This window comes from Echinops telfairi, unplaced genomic scaffold (assembly GCF_000313985.2).
Source record: "Echinops telfairi isolate 266 unplaced genomic scaffold, ASM31398v2 ScPeMD7_23;HRSCAF=83, whole genome shotgun sequence".
Lineage (NCBI taxonomy): Eukaryota > Metazoa > Chordata > Mammalia > Afrosoricida > Tenrecidae > Echinops > Echinops telfairi.
In genome coordinates this window covers 54,175,775-54,196,197 of record NW_022103920.1, presented here as the reverse complement: position 1 = coordinate 54,196,197, position 20,423 = coordinate 54,175,775, and the positions used below count along the sequence as shown (strand labels likewise).

At 39.6% G+C, this 20,423-nt stretch overlaps 1 protein-coding gene and 1 pseudogene across 13 annotated transcripts in view; one reads left to right on the top strand and one right to left on the bottom strand.

Annotated features, from left to right (window-relative positions):
* Positions 1 to 20,423, bottom strand: part of ADAM22 (ADAM metallopeptidase domain 22) — a 278,417-nt gene that overhangs the window by 160,884 nt on the left and 97,110 nt on the right. The gene's annotated exons all lie outside the window — the stretch shown is intronic.
* Positions 822 to 1,374, top strand: LOC115869216 (annotated as a pseudogene).

Genomic DNA, 20,423 nt, shown 5'->3' with positions numbered 1-20,423 from the left:
CACCATCAGCTTTCTTCACCACATTTGCTTATTCACCCGCTTTGTCTTCAGCGGTTGTGTCGGGAAGGTGAGCATCATAGAATGCCAGTTTACTAGAAGAAAGTATTCTTGTGTTGAGGGAGTACTTCAGTGGAGGCCCAATGTTGGACATTTTTTTTAAGATCATTTTATTGGGGCTCATACAGCTCTTAACACAATACCTACATATATATCTATTGTGTCAAGCACATTTGTACATTTGCTGCCATCATCATTCTCAAAACATTTTCTTTCTACTTGAGCCCTTGGTATCAGCTCCTCATTTTTTCTCGTCCACCTCCCACACTCCCTCTCTCACAAACCCTTGATAATTTATAAATTATTAATATTTTTTCAAGTCTTACACTGACCGTTGTCTCCCTTAGATTTTTGACATTTTTAATGAGATAATTCTTTAAAATGTTTATCCTAATCTGTCATTGCTTGGAAAGGAAGAAGGGTTGAAGAATAGTTACTAAAACTAAATAAACTAAGAGTGGGATAAATTTATCCACAGGGGTTAGATCAAAATGGGGAAACAGATACAGTATTATCCATTCAAATTTCATGCTAACTAAAGGTAAAGAAATGGCTTCACAGCTTCTATCTATTGGTGACTGCTTTTTTAAATGGATAGTACTGTTAATGTGTCGCTTAATGTATCTATGGGCAATGTATCTATTGCTGTTACGGGCAAATGATACTAAAATGTTGACAAAATAAATTGCTATGTTAAAACTGGGATTGTAAAAAAATATTTTCCCTCTCTCTCTAACTGTAGTGGCCTGAGGTGACCTGCCAAAATGGTTCACTACTCACTTGACCCAGAAAACCCTACAAAATCCTGCAAATCAAGAGGGTTGAACCTCCAGATCCACTTCAAGAACACCCGTGAAACTGCCCAAGCCATCAAAGACAGGCATATACGGAAAGCCACCAAATACCTGAAAGACGTCACTCTGCAGAAGCAGGGTCTGCTTTTCCGACGCTACAATGGTGGCATTGGTAGGTGTGCCCAGGCCAAACAGTGGGGTTGGACCCAGGGTCGATGGCCCAAAAAGAGTGCTGAATTTTTGCTTCACATGCTTAAAAATGCAGAGTCATGCTGACCTGAAGGGTTTAGATGTGGATTATCTGGTCATTGAGCACATCCAGGTGAACAAAGCCCCCAAGATGCACCACCGGACTCATAGAGCTCATGGTCGGATTAATCCATACATGAGCTCCCCCTGCCACACTGACATGATCCTGACTGAGAAGGAACAGATCATTTCCAAACCAGAAGAGGAGGTTGCACAGAAGAAAAAGATTTCCCAGAAGAAACTGAAGAAGCAAAAACTCATGGCTCTGGAATAAATTAAGCTTAAAATAATCAAAGTTAAAAAATATATACTGTATAGATTTTTTCATCTTTATTCCTTGTGCTTGCTGTTGCTGTTACGGGCCAATGAGTCGCTCTGTGTAGCAGAAGGAAACCCTGCACAGTTCTGTACCATCCTCACAGTCATTCCAGTGTTGGAGCCACACACACACACACACACACCCGCCCCCCCTATGCAGCCACGGTCAGTCTATCCCGTTGAGGATCTTCCTCTTTGTTGCGGACCCTCCACTTTGCCAAGCATAATGTCCTTCAAGTCCTTCAAGGGCAGGTCCAGTGGTGGGATTCAGTCAGTTCATACCAGTTTGGTAGAATCATACCTAATTTTTTGCTGAGTTCAATGAACAGGCTGTTAAAATGGCACTTGCAATCAGAGTTCAATCAGCTGCCCAATGTGGAAATCACAAATTTACATTCCTTACTCTTTTTTAACATCAATCTGCACAAAGAGTATTCTAAGTACCCATACCATGTTTCACCGAAAGCAAGACATCCCCTGAAAATAAGACCTACTTACAGTTTTGCTTCTCGCTGAAATATAAGGCATCCCCCCGAAAATAAGAATAAGACCTCCCCAATAATAAGGCACCCCCCCACCCCCACGAAGCTACAGTAACTCTGGACCATAGCGGTGGGCGCCGCCCTGCAGCTCACTGTTGGCCACAGCGCAGCCGCCAGGACAAGCTGCCCCTGCTGCTCGCTCTGCCCTGAGGGAGACTGGAGTCTGGCTGACTCACAATTAGACAGTGAGTCCTGCAGGGCAGGAGTCAGGCACATTGTGTGGACACATAGGGGTGACTGAGGTAGGGGGGAAAATGTCTAATAAAGGGATGGGGCGGGGGATGTCTGGTGAAGGTGTTCACTGGCACAGGGGTGGCAGGAGGGAGATCACATAAAATGGCACTGGGGTATCACTTAAAATGACACAAGAGGATCAGAAGGGGTTACAAAATGGTAATCCCCCCCTCTGATTCTCCTGTGTCATTTTGATTCCTCCCTCTCATCCTCCTGTGTCATTTGAAGTGATTTCCCTCCCCCCACCCTGATATCCCAGTGTCATTTTTTTTAACCCCTAGACATGAGCACAAAAAGAAAAGGCTACTCCATGGAGTACAAGAAAGGAATCGTGGAAGACTCTTGGGGCCAAAATCTTACTGCTTTCTGCAAAGAGAAGATGTTGAGTATCCGATTGGTCCAAAAATGGTAAGCAGAGTATGGTAACCTCATTGAACAAGTGGACAAGGGAAATGCTAAAAAGCGCAAGTGTGGATCAGGTCGGCCACCATTATTTTCCGAGCTGGAAGACCTGATCTGTGAATGGGTTGTTGACAGGAGAGCAAAGGCTTTGGTTGTGAACAGGGCTCAGATTCAAGAATTTGCCCTTGCAATGGCACCACAGTTTGACATAGCCACAGAAGACTTCAAGGCATCACAGCCCTGGCTGGATAATTTCCTTCAGTGAAGTGAACTGTCTTTAGAAGATCCACAGCATTGTTTAGGCTGGAAGATGCTCAAGTTATTAAGCGAGCACTTGCATTCAAGTCCTTTATTGATGATGCTGACTTCTCTAAATACAGTCTTTCCAACATGATTGCTATGGATGAAACTGCAGTGTTTATGGGCCAATCATCTCAAACAATTGAACAGCACGGTGCCTCCTCAGTGTACATTCCCTCCACTGCTTATGAAAGTGCACGTGTTTCCTGTATTTTGGTAATTCGTCTGGAGGGCACTAAAATCCCACCTTTAATCATTTATAAGGGCAGGAAGGAAAATATTGAACATGTTTTGGGCATTTTTATTCTTGAAACTGAAAAAGCCTGGGCCACACAAGCAGTTATAAGGAAGTGGGTCGATTTAATGCTGCTGCTTGTTATGCGAGGGAGCCAAAGAGGTCTGCTAGTCAGGGATGCAGCTAGCACTTACTGTGCTAAAGACATGAAGCATTTCTTCACGAAAGAAAAACAGATCAAATAATGATTCCTGCAGGAATAATGGCTTATCTCCAGACTCTTGATATTGCAATAAACAAGCCATTCAAGGACAATTTGCGCATGGAAATTAATGACTACATTGAAAATAGAATGGAGAGAAATCAGCATGGAAACTTTGTGAAACCTAAACTGCAAGAGGTTGTGACTTGGGCGAAGAATTCACGGGAGAAAAACACTGGCAGTTGCATTGCAAATGCACTACGAGCAGGCTTCCTTGACAAAAAGTACTCGTTTAAGGACAGTGCTATTGCTAAACATGAGAGATTTGGTCCACTGATTCTATAAGAAATGGAGTCACAAGAAATTCACCAGGAAATTCAGGGTTGGGTGTTATGATGATGTTCCAGAAGATGATGACATGACTGTCATTGAATAAATGAGTAAATGTACCATAGATTGTTGTACATGGAAATAATGGTAGTAACAAGAAATTCTTGATACTGTTGGATTCAGTTTGTCTGGTTATGCTGGTTGGTGATGACAACTACTACAATACTGTATACAGGTAATAAATTTCCTTTTTTATTGTTCAACAATAAATGTGTACCATATCCTTCTTCATGGAAAAATAATACATCCCCTGCAAATAAAACCTAGCGCATCTTTGGGACCAAAACTTAATATAAGATACTGTCTTATTTTCAGGGAAACGGGGTAGTAATGTTCATTGCATACAAAAATTATAACTAAACTTGTAATATTTATGTATTCCCTCATAAAACCTATTATAATTTTAATGAAATACTACAGTTTTATTCCATTGCATTTGTTGCTTGTGTAAACAAATAACATAAAGGAAAAAGAACACCAAACAACCATTGTCACTAGTTTCAGCTTTGTGTTATGCCCCAAATTCCCACGAGATATTATGAGTGAATTATGCAATTCCTGAAACTGTTCAAAGAGCTAAAAATAAAGACCAATCGCTGTAAGTTCATCAGAAACAGAAGTTTTTCAAAGATGAACATGGTATGTTCATTGAAGAGAGGTCTCCTGTTTCTAATCTATCAAACACAATGGACTACTGTCTAATTGGCCTCCCTCTAGAGGAAAGGGAACCTACGCCTCCAGTGAAAACACGGCTAAGGATAAATCTCACAGCCGATGATGCTCAGACAAAAGTGAAGAGTATCACAAGTGAAGGCACCAATCATGGAGCAATTTAAGAATACCTTAGTTTCATTGTTTTCATCAGGTATTATTTAATGTTTCCTTAATATTTTAAAACTCCTATAACAATCTAGTTTTATGTACCTCTCTCATTGTTCTTATTTAACTATTAATTGTATGAAATAATAAACTATTTTTGGTATATCTATTTTCATAGAAGACCATCGGGGCAGCAAACAGTTGTTACAGTATTTGAATCCCACCAGGCAATGGGGCCCTCCTGGTGGCATGTCCAAAGTACAGGAGAAGAAATCTCATCCTCCTCACCACCGAGGAGTATTCTGGCCGTACTTCCAACACAGATTTGTTCACTCCTCCGGGAATCAACGGCACAGTCCACATTCTTCCCCAACATTATAATTCAGAGATATCGATTCTTCTGTCGTATTTCTTTACTGTCTAGTTTCACACGCAAATGAGGTGACTGACCAAGTGACTTGTGTCAAAGTGACATTCTCACTTTTTTAAACACTTTAAAGAGATCTTTTTGCAGCAGATTTGCCCAGTTCAATATTTCAAGTGATTTCCTGAAAGCTACTTTTTGGACATTGATCATCAACGCAAGTAAAATTAAATTCTTGACAATTTCCATTTCTTTCCACTTTTAGTGTTGTTTATTGGACTAGTTATGGTGATTTTTGTTCCCTTTATGTTGAGGTGTAATCCATAATGAGAGCTGCAATCTTTGACCTTCATCGGTGTTTCAAGTCCCTTCACTTCCAGCAAACAAGTTGTATCATCTGCTTATTGCAAGTTGATAGACTTCCACCGATTCTTAGGCCAAGTGATTTTTCAGACAGTGCAGCGTCTCAGAATATTTGCTCAGCATACAGAATGAACAAATATGGTGAAAGGATTCAACTTTGATGTACACTTTTCCAGATTTTAAACTTCACAGTACTCCCTTGTTCTATTACAGGTTCCCCATGAGCCATGGGAGTGAGTTTATTTCCTGACCCGAAGAGAGACTAATAGTCCTAGTGTCAGAGTTCCACCAGTCTTATCCAACCCAGAAGCCTTGTCTCTTTATAATTTCTAGTTTTGGCCTATAGTTTTCTCTTACTCTCTCCAGGACCTTCTACTGTGATCCCTTTCACAACAGTTGATATTGATAGCTGGGCACCATCCAACTTTCCTATTCTCAGAGTCATGGAGACCGATGTTCGTGTGGTGCATTCTCTCATCGGACTAATTGTCTCCATGGGTCTCTGAATTTCTTCACTCTTCTTTGCTCCAGACCAGTGGTTCTCAACCTTCCTAATGCCGTGACCCTTTCATACAGCTCCTCATGTGTGGTGACCCCCAACCATAACATTATTTTTGTTGCTACTTCATAACTGTAATTTCACTACTGTTATGAATCAGGCAACCCCTGTGAAAGGGTCGTTCGAGCCCCAAAGGGGTTGTGACCCACAGGTTGAGTGCCATTGCTCTAGACGGGTGAGCCCAACAGCTGCTCCTGTGCTTTTTAAGGCACTACTCACCAAAGTGGGATGTAGAACATTGACTTTGTGAACTATGTTATGCCAACTGAGCCAAGGCCATTATTTCCAACTAGAAACCCTTCCTCTTTCTTCCCCACTTTCATATTCCAAATACCTGTAATTATCAACACATCTTTAGTGCATATATGATCAATTTCAGACTGCAAAATTCAGTTTAAAAGATTCCATTTCCTCTGCTTTGGCATTAGTCATTGCTGTGCAAATTGGAATGAGAATCTTATTAACTTGTCTTCCTTGTAGGCACATGGATATTATCCTATCACTTCAGGATAGATCTTAAAATATTCTTGATGATGATGAATGTGACACCATTCCTCTTCAATTTATTGTTCCCAACATCACTTATTCCATGTCCTTTCTGTATTTGCATGGTAGAGACTATATGATTATCTGATTAAAAATAGCCAACACCAGTCCATTTAAACTACTCAGTGATGCCTGGGATGTCAGTCTTCATGCATTTTCCATCCATTCTTGCTGACTTTCAATTTTCTTATATTCATGCTTTGTGCATTCCACATTGCAATTAATAATGGATGTTTCCAGGTGTTTCTTCTCATTTTAGTTGTGCCCTGTCAGCAAATGAAGCTCCCCAAAGCATTGCACTACCCAAGTCTTAAAGATGACCCTGGTTTGAGGTGGTAGCTTTCCCCAGTCGTATTCTGAGTGCTTTCCAACCTGAGGCCTCATTTGGCACTACGTCCGACAGTGTTTCGTTGCTGTTCACAGGGTTTCAGTGCTAATTTTTCATAAGTAGACCTCCTCTTCCTTCTGGAAGTGCTACGGAAAGCTGTCCACCATGGATAACTTTAATGGCACTTGAAATACTGGTAGCCGACCTTCCAACATCAAAGTAGCACACAAATCACCACAATACAATAAACTGACAGATGAATGGTGGCAATGTCTGTACTTAACCCTAACTGGAATGTTGCAATGAAAAAAACATGTTATTATTTTTCCCAGCAGAGGAATTAAGGCACTGGTTCTCAACCTGTGGGTCACGACCCCTTTGGGGGTCAAACGACCCTTTCACAGGGGTAGCCCAATTCTTAACAGTAGCAAAATTATAGTTATGAAGTAGCAACAAAAATAATTTATGGTTGGGGGTCACAACATGAGGAACTCTATTAAAGGGTCACAGCATTAGGAAGGTTGAGAACTGCTGAATTAAGGGAATAAACACATTCACCTTAGATCATTTCCAAACTTTGGAAGGAAAAATAAAATTTGCAGCAATTATAACTCTAGGTTCTTTTCATTACCTAGTGAAGATCTTTAAGTAATTTTGAAAAGAAAAAAGGGAACTTCTACTACTAGTCATAAAGTAGAGAGTTCAAACCCATCTAGAGGTTCGTTAGAATATACAATGCATGCATGCATTCATGTCTCCATGAATCAGAATTCACTCGAAAGCAACTGAGAACTTAGGAAAAATGAGCTGTGATTGCCCACTGTACTCAAACTATCTAGGAAATAATTATTTCCAAATGGGTACAAAGAATAAAGTATACTGTGCAACTTATTTTTCACTCACTTTCATGTTTAATTTTAGTGAGTAACTTAAAAGCCATCTGTTACAATTAATATTGGGTGATGATTTTCTTTAGTATTATCTACTTAACATTCTTCATATAACAAGATCAAGAAGGCATGGAGATTAAGTAGCTTCATATTTTCCAGGATTTTGTCAATGTTTTTATAGTTAGAATAAGCAGTTCAATTTTGGCTTTATAGCACTCAGAAGATACCATTCTATTACTAATTCCACTGTGGGATTTTCTGATAATAAATATATACTAACTCACTGTGATAGCAATCTGTTGTTTACGTTAATCCAACAGTCAAATCCTCTTTCTCTGGTAATAGTAAAATTTATCTTCTTTTGTGAAATATCTCCACCATTCCATGAATAGACTGTCAACCATGCAGCAATGGTGAGTGGTCTTGGTCTATCAAGTACTTTCCCTGGACTTTTACATATTCTTAAATGGGGAAAGGGAGGTTTCTTTCTTACACTGTTTGCTAGCTATAATATTAAGAAGATAAGTAAAAAATATTGCCACTCGCATTGCAGTTCATACACGTATGGGCTTAATGCAAACAAAGTATGTTTGAACATATCTCTGTTTAGAGTATAGCTACAGACGAGTTGTTTCAGTAATGTACTTATCTTAGACTTGTTAGGGTACCTTCTTAAAAAATAATACTTCTTGTGCCATTGGGGGAAAAAAGCAATTTTGAGATCAAGTCTACTATGAAATATTTTACAAAACTCATGTGGATACCGTCCAATATCTCTGAAGCTTTTCAAGACAACAGTTTTTAGACAAAACAAGCATTTTTAAGGGAGGTCAGAGAAACTTAAAAAATGAGTGAAGAGAAGCAGGATCATCAACCTAGACAAATGAAGAAACTGTCAGCGAAGTCCAGAAACTGGTGAAAGAAGGCCACTAATGACCACTAATGACATAGCTACTGAAGTGGGGCTCCCACATCACTTGGCATTTCCATTTTTAAGCACACAGTTCCGTGGGTAGCAACAGTGTTGTGTGAGCATCAGCTAGATGAGAGATCTTTCAAAGCAAGCTCGAAACTAAAGAAGATGATTTCATAGAATGAACTGTAACCAAGGATGTCTCGAATTTAGCAATAGGATCCAGATAGCAAAATCCCATCAAAACATCAGCTTCCAAAAAAAAAAAAAAATCAGCTTCCAAGAGGACCTTCTTGGCCAGTTAAAATCAAGGCAGAGAGGTCAGCTTTGAAGATTATAATGACTGTATTTGGGGATTAAAAAAATCATCAAAATTAATCTTGATTATCCTGAAAGATACCGGCGGAACATAGAGGTTTATTATGAAGTTTTAAGATAACTGAAAACTGCATCTGGGAGAAAAACAACAACAGGAAATGGCATCATTTTCCATCACTACAAAGAATCTGCTCAGTCTCCCAGGGTGGTTGTTGTTGTTGCAGCTCCAACTCAGACCAGCACTGTGTATAACAGAACAAAACACTGCCCAGGGCTGCACCATCGTCACAATTGTTCTTATGTTTAAACCCATTATCGCAACCACGGTGTCCATCCATCTTGTCAAGGGTCTTCCTCTTTTCTCTGCCCCTCTATTTTACAAGCATGATGTCCTTTTCCAGGGACTTGTCTCTCCAGATAACATGTCTGAGGCACATGAGAAGAAACCTCACCATCCTTGCACCTAAGAGTAATCTGGTGGCACTTTTTCTAAGACAGATTTGTTTGTTCAAAATGTTCGTGGTCTTCGAGGATAGCAAGGTCCACCCGACAGCCTTAATCTTGCCCCATCTTGTTCGTCCTAAAATTCAAAGAACATTTAGAAGAAACACAGCTGGAGTCCCACAAAGAAGCCAAAACTGTCCATTTGACATGGTGAACATAAAAGAGATCAGAATTCTTGGAGAAAGGATGAGAGAGAGGGAAAAAATGTTTCCCAAAGTGTATAGACCTAGATGGAGGACATGTCAAGGAACAATAGCTTCACATGAGGATATATTTGTCTAGTAAATAGATCTGATTTTCTAGCAATACTTTTTGACTTACTGTCATATAAACCTGTACTATGAGCACTTTTTCTTCCATCATCTCCCACCCCTTTTCAACATGAAGGAAAGCTGTCTCTAAAGAGACTGAGGCCAACAAAGAGGCCTCTGTTGAAATGTCCTAGTCTACTAACTAGGGCCCTGGATTTGTGTATGCCTAAGGCCAGTTCCATCTCCATTGTTCTGAATAGAATTCGTGTAAACACAAATTAATTCCTTGCTTTGGTCACCTAGTTAGATTTCAGACACTTAGAACTCAAAGAATTGTAAAAGAAATTTCACAGGAAAACCATACCCCATCCCTGCTGCAATGCTGATCTTACCCCAGCAGACTTCTTTTTCTTCCTAAAGCTGAGACACAATTTGAGCCCCTCAAGAATACCAAAACTAGGGTGTTGACTTGATGAAAATTGAAGGACTCAATTTGGGAGGTGGGAAGGGCTAGAAAGATGCAAACACTGACATGAGGAGTAGGTTAACTCACCCTAATAATCTAACTTGTTTTAGAAAGTAAACAAGAAGGTAGAAATTATATTGCTCTACTAATTAATAGTTTATGTGTACTGTAAATCCCTCTAAATGCTGCTAGAAAATAACATATTGTATTTAGTCAGGATTTTAAACATCAAGTAAGATTCCCACTACACCCCACCCCACCCCAAGACAAAATCTGGCCAGACAATGGAATGCATAATGCTAGAATCAAAACACAGTAAACTTTTTAAGTCAGCCATCCATCCATAAAAGAATAAAGTTCTATGGTAAAATAATATAATAAAAATGTCTTAAATAATTTTCTATTTGTGATATTTATTTATAGGAATAAATAATGACACAGTTTATGCAACAGAGCATATTATACAACTTCTGGACCTTTTTTTTATTTCACTTAATGAGATTTTTTTTTTCATGAAAGATCATTTTATTGGGGCTCTGCCAGCTATTATGGCAATCCATACATCAGTTCTATCAATCATATCTGTACATATGCCATCATTTTCTAAACATTTACTTTCTATTTGAGCCCTTGGTATCAGCTCCTTTCTTCCATCCCCGCCCCCCTCATAACCCCTTGATAAATTATAAATTATTTTCACATCTTTTTAAAAATTATTTCACTGGGGCCTCATACAATTCATCACAATCCATACAACCATCCATTGTGTCAAGCACATTTATACATTTGTTGCCATCATCATTTTCAAAACATTTTCTTTCTACTGAGCCCTTGGTATCAGCTTCTCATTTTTTCCCCTCCCTCTCCAGCCCTTTGTCCCTCATGAACCCTTGATAATTTATAAATTATTATAATTTTGTCATGTTTTACACTGACTGATGTCTCCCTTTAGCCACTTTTCTGTTGTCCATCGCCCTGGGAGGGTGTTATAGGTAGATCATTCTTTTCATATTTTATACTGACAGCTGTCTCCCTTCCCCCATAGATTCTGTTGTTTGTCCCCAGGGGGTGGGGGTCTATGGTTTTGTGTCCATCAATCAGTTTCCCCTTCCTCCCTCCCCTCCCTACCTTCCCTCTACCCTCCTGGTATCACTACTCCCATTTCGGTTCCTGGATTATGTGTCGTGAGCTCTTATCTCTTATCTGTACTTGTGTACATGCTCCAGTCTAGCCCGAAGTGAAAGGCAGGATTGGGGTCATGATACTGGGGGTGAGGAAACCTCAAGGAACCAGAGGAATACTGTGTGTTTCATCAGTGCTATACTGCACCCTGGCTGACTCATCTCTTCCTTGTGACCCTTCTGTAAGGGGATGTCCCATAGTCTACAGATGGGTTTTGGGTCTCTGCTCCTACCCTCCCCCTCATTTTCAACAATATGTTTTCATTTGTTTGTTTTGGGTCTTCTAGTGCTTGTTACCCAATCCCATAGACACCTTCTATGATCCCATAGAAACAAGCTGGTGTGCCTTTTCATGCTTCTCTGCTAGATGTCTGCTTGTTTAACTTCAACCCTTTAAGACCCCAGATGCTTTATCTTTTGATAGCTGGGCACCATCAGTTTTCTTCACCACATTTGCTTATGCACTCATTTTGTCTTCAGTGATCATGCCTGGATGGTGAGCATCACAGAATGCCAGGTTTCTAGAGCAAAGTTTTCTTGCATTGAGAGAGGGTATGAGCACAGATCCAAAATCCGTCTACTACCTCATTGTATTGACATATAAATATATGTACATAGGCCAATACCTCTATTTTTATGAATTAATGTATTTAAATATATGCACACCTATGTTTATACCTCTACCCATAACGTTGCTTGCTGGATCTTTCCTCTATTTCTTTTTACCTTCCTCCTGCCCTACCATCACACTGGACTTTTTTTTTAATAAGAAAAAGGTGATATATAACGTTTTCATTAGCCCAAATTCCCTAACCTATCCTTTAAGTAAAATATTTTTCTCTTTCACAATTTCAAATGAAATACTCTCATTGAACAGTAATTATCTGATTATCCAGCTTGCAGTGGAATTCTTGACCAAGATCACGCTGTTTTGAAGATCACACTGTTTTGTATTTCAAGTATCATTTAGTACATACTAATCAGCCCAGCACATGATTTGAGTTATAAGTTACTGAGGACATTTGTATTTCAGGAAATTCATTTTGTAAAGCATACTAGACCCTAAGAAAGAAAAAGTAGCATTTAAAATATGCAATGAGAAGAAATAGAAATTCCAAATGAATTAAACTTCCTTGGGACCAATGTTTCCTGATCTATTATGAGTGAAGGACCTCTATGAAAATTTGATGAAAAGCATGACCCACTCTCTTGAAAAACACACATGTGCACATGAATACTATTGTGAATGCAATCCCAGTGGTTTCTAGAACACTGAAAATCCACCCACAGGCAATTAAGAGTTTGTATCCCATACCTATTGAAAATCCCAGTTAAGAAAAATAGTATAATCCTTTGTATTAAAAAAGCCAATATAGTTTTACATGTTTTCTTTCTAAGCCAGATAACTAATAGAAAACACACGGCAATAATACAGAAACATCCTACTTAGCATTTTTAAAAGGCCAAAATGAACCAAAGCACCCAGGATAGAGCAACAGGATATGTGTCATGTCTTAAGTGATCCATAGCCAACCTTTGGCATAAATCAAGGGACCCTTTCCAGAAACAAGATTTTCTTCAGGGAAAAAAAAAAATTTCTTACTCTATAAAAATAGTCCTTACCACCTCAGTTTACTAACAAAGTGATACGAGTGGTTTATCATTTCTGAAAGGTTCTGATAAAAGGGGAATTGGTTATTGGGGCCGGGGGGGAGGTTTTTTCCATATATTCTTGTGGAAGCTTTTATTTGTACTTTGACTGATCACCCTGCTCCATGGAGCAGGGAGGCTGGCCAGAGCTGTTCAAGTCTAAAGATTGCCTGTTCTCTGGCTTCTGGTCGACTGGATAATGGGATGTGGGGCAGAAGATCATTGGCAGGGAGAAGAGTGAAGACAGTATCTAGTCTCAGGCTCTCTGACTCAAGGTCCCCCGAACTGGCTCTCTCCAGAGAAGGTTATGACTCTTAAGGGCTGTGGACTCTGTAGTAGGGCCCCCCCCTTCCAAGACCAGTATCCAAACTCTCCTTGAATCCCCAGCTGTGCTGGTACTAAGCCAGAGGTTACTGCATTATCCCATGGGGTTCCCAAATCCCACACTTCAGTGAAAGATCTCACTGTAAGTAAACCCACTTACAATAACCATATTTTGAATGCCATTTGTTCCCTGTTGGTATGCTGATTCCACATTTTGAATTACTATATAGCACATGGCTAAAATTATGTAAAACTTTAAAAATGTTAAATATATGTGTTGTAGGACTTGGAAAATACCTGGAACTATTACATTGGGAGGCAGTGTAAGGTGTCAAAGATTTAATGAGAGCAACATAGAGGAATTTCGATTTGGGTTACTAACTGCAAGGTCAGCAGTTCAAAACCAACAAATGCTTTGAGGGAGAAAGACAGGACTTTCGACTCTTGTAAAGTTACAGTCTCAGAAACTCATAGGGGCAGTTCCTTACTGTCCGATAGAGTTACTATGAGTCAGCATTGACGCCATCGATGGCAGTGGTTTGAGTTTTATCAAGATCAATACAAACTGGACGGAACAAATAAAGACAACAGTGGTGCCTCTGATCCCCCAGGGAGAGCACAGAAGTATAAGTCACAAAACCCATTCATTAGGCAGTCATGTACCCATGTGTAAACTTGCAGACCCAGCGTGTAGCATAGTGCCTTCTTAAGCACTATTGTTAACTCTGGTTATGACACCAGCTTCTTCCTTCTTAGCACAGCTACACTTTGGGGGAATCTGCTGAAGATTACATGAAACGACAGAGAAAAGATACGAAGAAGTTGGTCATTCAACCTGGATTTATTCTAGGCTCAAGTATTTCTCACCTATTCCTCAACAGAAATTTTTTCTCTGAGCTTCTAAATATTGATGGTAGTCTTTTCTTTCTTATGCTTTATTTGTATTTTTATCTTGATATTATAATTATTATTTTCTTCTTGGTGTTTCTTTTTCTTTTTGTTTCTCGTTGTTTCTATTGGGTTTCCCAGTTTGTGAAGCACAGAAGGAGTGGATGCATCGAGACAATAACTGATGTGATGCTTTATTTGGGATGTAGAGGGGGCTGGGGAGTGGGGAGGGTGAGGGGAATTGGGGAGCGATCAGTGGACGTGGAGAGGGAATGAACACTGGAACTGATTGTGATAATCTACTGGGGGTACCAAAAAACAAAAACAGAATTTCTTTACAAAGCTATATATTTAATTTTTTTTTACAAAACAACCTTATCATCTTCAAAGTACTCTCCATTACATTTGTCAAATCTGCTATTTCATTCTTGAAAACCTTTTTCAAATTCATCTCCCTCCTTTCTTTCTTCCCCTCTTCTACATCGTCAAATCACTGTCCTATGTGGAAACAAGAAGTTGCATGAAGCGAGGTCAGTTAAGTAAACTGTGTGGGGCAAGAGAAGCATGTTGATTTTTGCCAAAAACTGGTGCACTGAGATGGCTGCGTCAGCAGGTGCATAGCTGTGGTGGCAAAACCAGTCCCCTGTCTGCCATAAATTGGGCCATGTTTGTCCAAGCACACTGTTACTTAATCTTTTCAGAACCTCTAAATAGAAAGCTTGATTAACAGTCTGTCCTGGTGGAATGAACTACAGATGCACTATCCCCCTCACATCAAAACAACACATGAGCATCATCTTGATCTTTGATTTCACTTGATGAGTTTTTTTAGGGGGGTGAGGTGACAACGGTGTCTTCCACTGGCTTGATTAATGTTTGCTTTAGGGGTCATAAGAATAGCACCATGTCTCATCACCAGTAATGACCTTGGGGAAAAAGTAAGGGTCACCTTGGAGCTGTTCTTTCAAAGCACGGCATATTTCCACTTGAAGCTCTTTTTCTTGGTCAGTCAAAACCGGTGGCACAAATTTCTCAGCAACCCTTCTCATTCCCAAATCTTCCATTAAAATTCACTGAACCAAGCTCCAAGATAGTCCAGATAACTTCCCCATTGATCTTTGAGCACAAGTGCACACACTTTATTGACATTTTCACCCATTCGGGAAGTTTACAGAAGTCCAGAATCTTTTTTGAAATGAGAAAAACACTCATACACTTGAGTTTTTCCCGTAGCACTGTCCCTGAAAGCTGTGTTCAACATCACAACAGTTTTTGAGGCATTTTTCCTGAGCAGGAAACTAAATTTCACAGCCACATGCTGTTCTCTTAAATCAGTCATCACAAAAAATGAGGGTTGAGTGAAACTGCTTTTACAAAAAAATTCACTGTGACCAGAAAGAACCTTCCCAGGCAATGCCATTGGATGCACTAACTCCGAAAACGTTGCTCAATGTTCACCAGGTGGGAAAAATGCATACTATGATAGCTCCATCCAGCAGAGCTTTTTTTGGTGTTTTGGGGGTACTCCCTTGCATATCCAACTCTTTTTAAGGTTACCATGGGTGAAGGAGAAAGGAATTGTTGCTTAGGTAAGGTAACCAGACGGCCCACTTTTGGCGGGACAGTCCCGATCTTTGGTGTTTTAAAAAAGTCCCGATTTTTGGAAAGAATGCACGACAAGCTAGGGAATGGTCTATCTGATCCATAGAGACCAAATTTTTAATCAAGAACACCCCCCCTGGTCAATGGTGTCCCGCTTTAAATCTGGTTTCCTTATGCTTAGGGGGCATTGAGTTTATGTCATAGGTGGTAGAATAATTTGGAAAAGGATACCAAAAATGGTTGTACAACACGAAGAGTATAATCAATGGCGTTGAATTATAGATGTAGAAATTGTGGAATAGGAGAATGTTTTGTTGTGTATATTTTTGCCACAATTAGGGGAAAAAAATTTACATGAATGACCATGAGTAAAAAGAAGAAAATATACGAGAATTGAACATGGTGATAATTGTACCTCTTCTTGATATGACTGAGTTACTGAATTGCATGACATGTGGATGAAGTGCTAATAAAAATGTTTAAAAAAATAAGGTGGTCATATTGGCATTAGAGGCTACCGTGTGTCCCTCGCCATCCCGGCTCTCTGAAGGAGCCTGGTGGTATTGTGGGTTATGCACTGGGCTGTGAACGCAAAGACCAGCAGTTTCAAACGACCAGTTGCTCCTCGGGAGAAGGACGAGGCTTCCTGTCCTGTGATGATTTACTGTCTCAGAGACCCACAGCACCAGTGCACTTTGTCCTGAAAGGCTGCTACGAGTCATCTAGATGGCAATGAGGTTTTTTTCAGTTATCCCTGATATTTAATACCTGCTCATTAACACTGCAATACCCATGAGAATATAGTAATCCCCAGGTGCATCAGCATGACCATTTCTGATTAATCATTAGCATTCCCTGGGAAACAGAAAAAGCTGCTGTCCACAGAAAAGATGTGTCAGCCTTTATAAAAAGGTTCAGTAATTAAACATTTATCCATTTTCATTTGTATTATGGAAAATGAAAAAATACTACAGTTTTTCATGATGGGAGGCTTATTCCTTTGTTGTATAATAAAACAGATTTAAAGGTTCATGCACCTTATGGGTAACAATGGAAGGCCAAAATACATTGACAGAAACTATACATAGGCTAAGTCTCCAGTGACTTCCCTCTGACCATAATCGAAGAATGGGGCCAGCCTGGTTATCAACAGAGAATACTGTAGAGACGATTATAGTAGATTAAAATGAAAAGTCTGACTTAAACTGTTAAAATCTTATTATTTGATCTCCCTTTGACACATTTTGAGTTTGATGTGGTTTTTAATATTTCTTGTTTTCTTTCAAACTGGGGTTTATCTCTGTTATATTTTGTTATTGTTGGTAGTCTTCTTGACTCTCTTTTATGTATTTTTCTACATTTTTTGGTATAGGAAACCCAGGATGGGGGACTCGGTAGAGACAATACCTAGATTAAATGTTCCTGGGGGTACAGCAGGGGAAGTGGGGGAGGAGGTAATGGGGAGCAGGCAACAAGGAGAACAAGAAGGAAGAAAACGCTTTGAAACTGATCGCAGTCGTGGCTGTGCAATGACTGAACTACTGAATTGGGGCATGTCTAGAGTACGCCCTAATAAAACCGTTTATTTTACAATAAAAAGAACCAATGTGGAAAGATCTTTTTTAAAAAAAGTGTATTCCTTAAAAACTGCAGAATCGGTATGTTAACACTTCTAAAAAGCCTAAGTAATACACGTTTCTCCTCGCACAATGCTTAATCGCTTGAAGAAACTGCACCAAATGAAAATGCAATACTTTTGAGGGGATTCATGTTTTCCTACGTTAGTTTATATTTTCTATAGAGTTCAGACTGGAAAAGCACTAGTTACATTACAATAGATTGTATACCAGAATATATATCTTGATATTATTCCTAAACTCAAATATCTTTATAAGCAAAAAAGATAAACTTCATAGGTTATTAAAAAATGTACACTGGTATAATCTTTGTCAAAATATTTATTAAATATTATCACTATTTTTTAGCATAATCATGCAATTTGCTTTCTAAAAATTATTATGTAAGAGTCAGTGATATTTATTGCCTTGGAATAATTATTTACTACTAAGAAACCACTTAAGTAACATTTGACCTTCAGGGGTTTTCATGTTCCAAGTATGTGTGTCAGAAACGGGAACACAGGAAGTGAACATACCATTGGGAATCTTACAGAACGAGTTCAAATGGAAAAGCTCTCTTTGGAGAGAGAGCTTTCTTTCTTTACAAGGTGCCAATGGTCAATGCTGGTTCCAATAAGGAAAACAGAGCAGAGGCACCTTCTTTCCACCTAAATCCCAATCACAACATCGATTGTCGTAATTTGAATTCTCTATTCAATACACACACTGGTATTTTTCTGCTCGACTGAGTGTAAATATGCTAATTTGACAGAATGGCCTAATTTTTAAAAACCTAGATTATGTATCATTTATTTTAAAGCAAAAAAGACAGTACTCTATAGTTGTTCTCATTATTTTAAAGGTGAAAACCATTAAAAAGACACTGTGGTATCTAAAACCAAAAGAAACAACAAATAAAGTATTGAGATTTAGATGACAAATTTTCACTGATAACATTATTTATCATTATACAGGGGAAAAGTGAGGCAAAAATACTTCCTACTTGATCACCTGACAAAATACTATTTGTTTTTTTGACAGTTTTATTAGCACTTCATCCACAGGTCATACAATTCAATCATATCAAGAAGAGTTGTACAATTATCAGCACATTCAAGTCTAGAACATATTCTTCTTGTACTCACTGCTATTCAAGTAAATTTTTTCTAACAGTGGCAACTATACTGTACATACAACAAAACATTCTCCAGTTCCACAACTTCTACATGTATAATTCAGTGCCATTGATTATCTCTTCCATAAGTACTATTTGTAAAACCTACATATTGGTAGGCACAAAAGCAACCGTGATACATATAGGACTTCTCAAGTCCTTTGCAGTAAGAGGAGGTAATAAATACTGGTCTTAGACAATGGGCTTTTATTAAAGGAGTCCATTTGAAGACTGAAACAAGACAGATCTTAAGAACAATGTGCACTGTTAACTCACTGAAGCATCTCAGAGTCTTTGGGAAGAATGGGCAGATTGCAAAAGTTGTGTGTGATCTCCAGCATAGACATGCAAAGTTCATACAGAAACTCATATTCTGCCTTTGTTTAATACAGGAAAACAAAACGAGCATATGTAAGTAATTATGTACCTAATAGCTTACATTTATTGAGGAGTTCCTTAGATGGTACAAGAAGAGGTATGCACTTCACTACTGGCCAGAGGTTGATACCTCAAAGCCACCCAGCGGCACTTCAAGAGATCACAGTCAAGAAAACCCTACAGAGCCCAGACCTGCTCTGGAATCTATAGGTTCACCATGAATTGGAATCCATTTCACAACAATGTGTCTGCTTTTGTGGCCTTACTTAGGCCTATTTTTTGCTATCTTTTTTTTTATTAATCATTTTATTGGGGGTCATACAATTCATCACAATACATACATGAATCAATTGTGTAAAGCACACTTATACATTTGTTGCCCTCATCATTCTCAGAATTTGCTTTCTGTTTGGGTTCCTGGAATTAGCTTCTCGTTTTCCGCTCCCCTTCCCTCCCCGCTCCCCCCTCCCTCATGGACCCTTAATAATTTATAAATTATTATTATATCTTATCTTACACTGCCCTGCGTCTCCCTTCACCCACCCTTCTGTTGCCCATCCCCCATAGAGGAGGTTATATGTAGATCCTTGTGATCGGTTCCTCCTTTCTACCCCCACCCCCCCACACCCCTGCTATCACCTCTGTCACAGCTAGTCCTGAGGTTCATCTGTCCTAGATTCCCTGTGTTTCCAGTTCCCATCTGTACCACTGTGCATCCTCTGGTCTAACCAGGGTTGCAAAGTAGAATTGGGATCATGATAGCTGGGGGGAGGACGCGTTTAAGAACTAGAGGAAGGTTGTGAGTTTCATTATTGCTACACTGAACCCTGAGTGACTCATCTCCTCCCCAGAATCCCTCTGCAAGGGATGTCCATGTGTCTACAGATGGGCATTGGGTCCCCATCACGCACTACCCTCATTTACGATGATATGACTCAGCCCCGCCCCCCCCCCCACACACACACACCTTTGGTGCTTGAAACCTGGTCCCTTTGGCCCTTCATGATCACACATGTTGGTGTGCTGCTTTCAGGTGGGCTTTGTTGCTTCTGGGCTAGATGGCCACTTGTTTACGTTCAAGCCTTTAAGTCCCCAGACGCTATAGGTCTCAACAGCCGGGCACCATCAGCCTTCTTCACCACACTTACTTATGCACACATTCGTCTTCAGCGTTTATGTGGGGAAGGTGATCACACAATGATGGTTTTTGTTCTTTGGTGTCTGCTACCTGATCCCTTCAATACTTCGTGCTCACACAGGCTCGTGTGCTTCTTCTCTGTGGGTTTTGTTGCTTCCGAGCTAGATGGCAGCTTGTTTGCCTTCAAGCCTTTAAGACCCCAGATGCTATATCTTTTGATAGGGGCACCATCAGTTTTCTTCACCGCATTTGCTTATGCACACATCTGTCTTCAGCGATCATGTTGGGAAGGTGGGTATCATGAAATGACCATTTAGCTGAGCAAGGTGCTCTTGTATTAAGGGAATGTGCTTATGCATACTTTTTAAAGGGATTATTTAAAATCGTTACCTACAAAGGAAATGGTGAATTGTAACAAGAAAGGG